Here is a 5,851-nt window from a genome sequence, read left to right on the forward strand (position 1 = left end):
GAAATAATGCTTCTACTTTGACCAGGATGAGTTTCCTGCCTTCACTAAAAATGGCAGGAAAGGTAAATACAACAAACAAATACAATAAACAGGAACACACACACAAACACACACACGAGGAAAAGCACTCTCCTTGTTAAGTCTGAAGTGAGATTTGGGAAGAAACTTTAAACACTAAAAATACCCAGTGATTACATGTAATTATTTGTTTTCATATCTCCTCACAATCACCATGCACTGTAGGTAAGCAGACAGGAACACCAATCCTTGAGGGATTCACAACCTTATATTGCATGCAAGGGATTCACGTTTGCAGGGTGAGAGCAAAACAATACTCAGAGATAACTCTCTGTGCACTGGACTCCAGGAGGATTAAAGCAGGACAGAGAGGGTCAAGAACCTTTCTGGGGGAAGGCACCGAGAGATGGTGTTTAACAGTGTCTGCACCCATACATCCTGACCAAGACCAAGGCTCTTTGCATTTCTCTCTCCCTGTTCTGCACATCTTTACTTCTGAAGACACAGGCCTTTCTGCCTCAGGCCTTCTCTAATGGAAAGATCCTCTGCCTGTGAATCCTCTGCTTTCCTCTGGTTTCATTTGCATGGATCTAATATAAAATCGCTCTGGCCCAGGATCCTCTCACTTGCAAACTGGACTTAGACATTTTGCTCTGGATATGTTTGCCTGAGTTCTTTCCATTCCTAAAGGACTTGAGGCTTATCATGAATTCAATAAATGCACTGTTCATTATCATGGTTTCCTTCCACTGGTTTATAAGATTAAGTATAAGATACATTTCAGCTTATTGGATGCTGCAGGATTTACCATGAAAACAAAGACCTTAAATCCACAAAAGCACTTAGGAATTACTGGTCAGATTATGATATAATTGAACTAATCTTGAATTACTAATTTATTAATTTAAAGAATTACTTGTGAAAAGTCTGTCAAATAGGAATGTCAAACTTTTTCCCAGAAAGATAACTTCATATTCATCTTCATGATACATAAAGGAAAGACAGGCATGAAGTCATATTCTTGAAATCCAAACTACTCCAGAGGCTAAGGAAGGAGAATTAAAAATTCATTGGCATTCTGGAAATATAGGAAGGTCCTATCTAATAAACAGTAATAATGAAAGATAGCAGATGAGAGAAATACTTCACAATATTTTCATATTATTAGGTTTTATCACAAACACTCATTTCATTAAACTGAATGATGTACTCTGCCATATGGTTTTTGTAAAAATCTCTATACATGCACATTGTGTAAAAATGTTTAAAACCAGCTTTTATTTTTAATTTTTTAAAGGGCTTCTTTTACATCCTTGTTCCACAGGCTATAAATCAGTGGGTTCATCATGGGCATCACCAGGGTGTAAAACAGTGAGATCATTTTGTCCTGATCTAAGGAGTAGTAAGAACTTATTCTGAAGTATGTGAAAAGGAGATTTCTTTGAAAAGTGGCAACTGCAGTTAAGTGAGAGGTGCAGGTGGACAAAGCTTTGACCTTCCCTCAGCAGAGCATATCTTTAGGATGGATGAGATGATATAGCAGGAGGATATGAGGACTCCTGAAATGGTGTTCAGTTCAATGAAGCCAAAAATGATAAATAATACCAGTTGATTGACCTCTATGTCAGAACAGGAAAGGAGATAAAGTGGAAGTAAATCACAGAAGAAATTATTGATTTCATTAGACCCACAGAAACACAGGCAGAATGTCAGTGTGGTGTGTTTCAGAGCATCTGTCAGTCACATCAGGTAAGCTCCAGCCACAAGCAGGGAATACAGCCTGCTGGGCATGTGGGCTGTATACAGCAGGGGGCTGCTGATGGCCTTGTACTGGTTGAAGGCCATCACTGCCAGCAGCACACACTCTGAGTCTGCAAAGGTCCAGGAGAGGAATAACTGCAGAGCACAACTGCAAAAAGGAATTGATTTATCCTTGCCAAATATGTCAACCTGCATCTTGGGTCCAATTGCTCTGGAATAGCAGAGGTCACAGAAAGACAGGTAGCTGAGGAAGAAGTATATGGGTGTGTTGAGCTGGGACTCCATTCTAATTAAGATGATCATTCCCAGATTTCCTAGGAGATTAATAAGATAAATGAGAAGAAACATGGTAAGTAGAATCACTTTCATCTCAGGGTTACCAGTAATTCCCAAGATGATTTTAGTCAATGAGCAATTTCTCTGGTCCATTGTCCTTGTTCATCTCTAAACTATTTATAAAATGATAAACAAAAGAATAGCTGTATGTTATGCATTTCTGAAGATCAACAATTTATTTGTAAATTAGAATACAATTTGGTTATTGTTATTTATATTTTGGGAAAATTATCTATGTCATCATATGTTTCTTTTTAAAGCTATTATCTACTTGAAAAGAATAAAATGTGTCTGAGATAGACAACTGGATATTGTGATGAGTCTAAATTCCATTTATGAAGTGTGTGCCTTTTAATAAATGCCATAATTTCTGTGGACTCTACTTTCCTTACCTCAGGGGATTGAGTTGAATAAATTGTAATATAATTTGATCTTCCAAATAATGTGCAACATACAGAGAAGTTGGAGAGACAGGGTGTAAGATACAAGAGCAAGCATTTGCAAAAGATTTGTTTCCATTTTTCCTTCTTTTCTCATATTTTTTTTCTTTCCCATGTACCAATAAAGTTAATTTTTGAAAAAAACTATGCATTTACAATGCCTAAAAGTATTTCTGTGGACACAAAATGATAACATTAAAATCCTAAAAATCATGACTGGTTCAAAATACTTTACATTACTTCTATAAGTAAAAAGCACTTAAGTAGCTAATATTGAAATTTGCCATACTATATTTCTTATTGTTTGTTTCTTTAGTATTAGAGTGATATGAGGAATAAATAGGACACACATGAATAAATTCCAAATAGTTTCTCTGGTGTGAGAAACTGAAAGTGTAAATAAGGACTAAATGTATAATAGGTAATGTGAAATACAAAGAAAAGGGGGAAAGGGGAAGGAAGTGGGAGGGCTAGAGGAAAGGATAGAAGAGAATGGAATTAATATGAGAAAATGGAAAAATAGGAACAAAATCTTTGTAAATAGGAAGGAATGGAGGGGTTGAAGGGAGAACTGGGCAAGGGTGAAAAATAAGAACCAAGAGAAACTATGTAAAGGTGCAAATTTCCAATGATGAATGTCATTATATTATATACCTAAAATGTACCAATGATTAGAATGAATAATCAGTAATGCACGATAGGAAGAAAAGGTCCAAAGGGGTAGAGGTAGTGAGAGGGGCAGGGGAAAGGAAAGAAGGGAAAGGAAAAATGATGAGAAAGGAAAAAATGGAAATAAAGTCTTTGTAAATAGGGAAGGTTGGAGGGCATGAAGGGAGGGCTAGGAATGGGGAAAAAATAAGAACCAAGATGCATTATGTAAAGGTACAATTCCCAATGAGAAATGTAATTGTGTTGTATACCTACAATGTACCAATAAAAGAATTTAATAAAAAAAAGAAGCGATATGAAATGCATTGTACTGAGCATTTGTATAAGACTTTCTTGGTTTTATCACAATGCACCTTATGTATTTGTAGCAGTGAACTAATTCCAAATAATGAGTTCTCTGAAAAAATATACTGAGAATAGGTAGAGTCAACAGAATTCAACACCTTACTTAGCATTGCCTTATATGTAAAATTGACTTGTGTGTTACAACATAGAATTAGCAGAAGGGACAGTAAATCTTCTGTCATGAACAGGCTTCCTTGCTATGTATGTGATTTTCTGTAAGTGCCCAATACTTAATGTGTTTACATCCCATTGTTAATTTATGGGAACTGGACTACAGTGATTGGTATTTTGGGGATTAATCTAAGGCTAAGCAAATAGAGAATATATTTCACATAGAGTTGAATCTGCATACATCTTTATTATAGTGTTATAAGTAAAATAATTTTGAGATAAAACAGATTTAAAAATCTCTGAAATTCATGCACGTGCTTATATAATGATAAAAGGAATCAGGGCTCTGCTATGTATCAAGACCAGAATAAAATATCAATATATTATGCTCTGTTTGCTATGAAGTTTAGTCAGATTTTTTAAATTCTGAGGGTAAAATATTTTCAAGCACCAGAATTTCCAGGACAATTTATTAAATTTGGCATGTTTAAAATGTTTTATTCATAAATCTCTCTTTTTGCTTAAAAAAATTAACTATTTTCATTTTCTTCTATACCTTTATATCTGAGGATTCTGAACCTACCTGAGGTGAGAAGGTCTTGGTAGCTAAACACTAAGCAGAGAGCATTTTATTTCGGTTGATACCAGTTGGGACTTCAGTTTTTGATGCTATTTCCCCTGGGTTTGCTGTGATTATGTTTGTCATTATGTATTCTCCCCTGTGAATGTCATCAATTTAAGCAAAAGGTGAATTATATTTTTTACAATCATAATGAAATTGATCTATTTCAAGAAGAAGACCACAGTGTTTTATGTGTGTACATACTATGTAATATAATTTAAACCTTCCTTTTCCATAGTAAGAATGTATTTACATTCAAATAACCCTGTGCTTAATCATTCCCATCTGTTGTCTATTGTTTCTCTTCTGTTTTAAAATTTCCTTTATGACTTCACACAGGAGCATTATTATCCTTAAGAGAATTATTTTACATTTATTACCATGTGATTCCTATACTTATATTCATTCTTTAATGTTAGGCACTTATTTCAGTTTTAGTGTATTCATAAGGTTGAGCATTTGTGACCACTATCTCATTCCAGAACATTCTCCATCACCATCCAAAGCTATTAGTAGTCACATTCTCTCACTTTTCACTGTCACCTGGGACCATTCATCAGTTTCTGTAGCTCTGTGTTTGTCAGTCCAAGGAGCACAGTTAAATAGAGGCTACAATATGTGTACATTTTATTAGGAGTCCTTAGCCCGATATATTTCAGGGTTCATCTATGTTGTTGCATGTATCAGAATCATCTTCTCTTAATGTCTGAGTGCTATTTACATTCCACACATTTGATGGCAGAATTTTATATATTTACATTCAATGTAATTATTAATGAGCATGGACTTAATATTGTTCTTTTGCTACTATTTTCTGGTTGTTTTGTTGACCCTTTAGTGTTTTCTTCCTCTATTACTTTTTTCCTTTGTGGTTTCATTGCTCTCTGTAATGGTATTTCTGGAGCTTTCCTATTTGGTTTATGTAACTGTTACAGATATTTGTGTTTACCCTGAGAATTACATAAAACACCTTGTCTTTGTAAGTGGCATTTTAAGTTAATAAGAATTTATTGCATATGTAAATTCCATTTTGCTCCCCTCTTCTCATATTTTATATTTTTCATATGGTAATTTTTTATGATCTGTATGCTTAGTAAATTACTGTAACTTATTTTAATAGGTTTTAAAACTTTTATACTAGAGAAATAATTGATTTACTCATCACTACTATGGCATTAAAATATTTTGTATTTCACAATGTATTTTTATCCCTGAGTTTTTTTAATATCATGTACTAATTATCATCCTTTTGCTTTTAGCTTGATAAAAAACTTGTAGTATTCATTTTTTTTTTCTCAGACAGTATCTCAGCCTGGCCTTGAACTCACTATGTAGGCTAGGCTGGCCTCAAACTCATGGTGATCCTCCTGCCTAAGCCTCCTCAGTGTTGGGATTACAGGCTTACTTCAACACATCCCACCATTTAGCATTTTTAAAAGGTAGTTCTAGTGCTGATAAACTATCTGGTATTATTAATCTTATGAAGTCTTTGTATAACCTCCATTTTTAAGAGATAAATTTTCTGGCTACCACAGTCTTGACTGGTATG

At 34.5% G+C, this 5,851-nt stretch overlaps 1 pseudogene; it reads right to left on the reverse strand.

Annotated features, from left to right (window-relative positions):
• Positions 1-1,282: 1,282 nt before the first annotated feature.
• LOC147828887 (olfactory receptor 5W2-like) lies at positions 1,283-2,208 on the reverse strand (annotated as a pseudogene).
• Between the last annotated feature and the right edge of the window lie 3,643 nt (positions 2,209-5,851).

This window comes from Heterocephalus glaber, unplaced genomic scaffold (assembly GCF_053883595.1).
Source record: "Heterocephalus glaber isolate CG9 unplaced genomic scaffold, H.glaber_assembly_v1.0 deba00000896, whole genome shotgun sequence".
NCBI lineage: Eukaryota > Metazoa > Chordata > Mammalia > Rodentia > Bathyergidae > Heterocephalus > Heterocephalus glaber.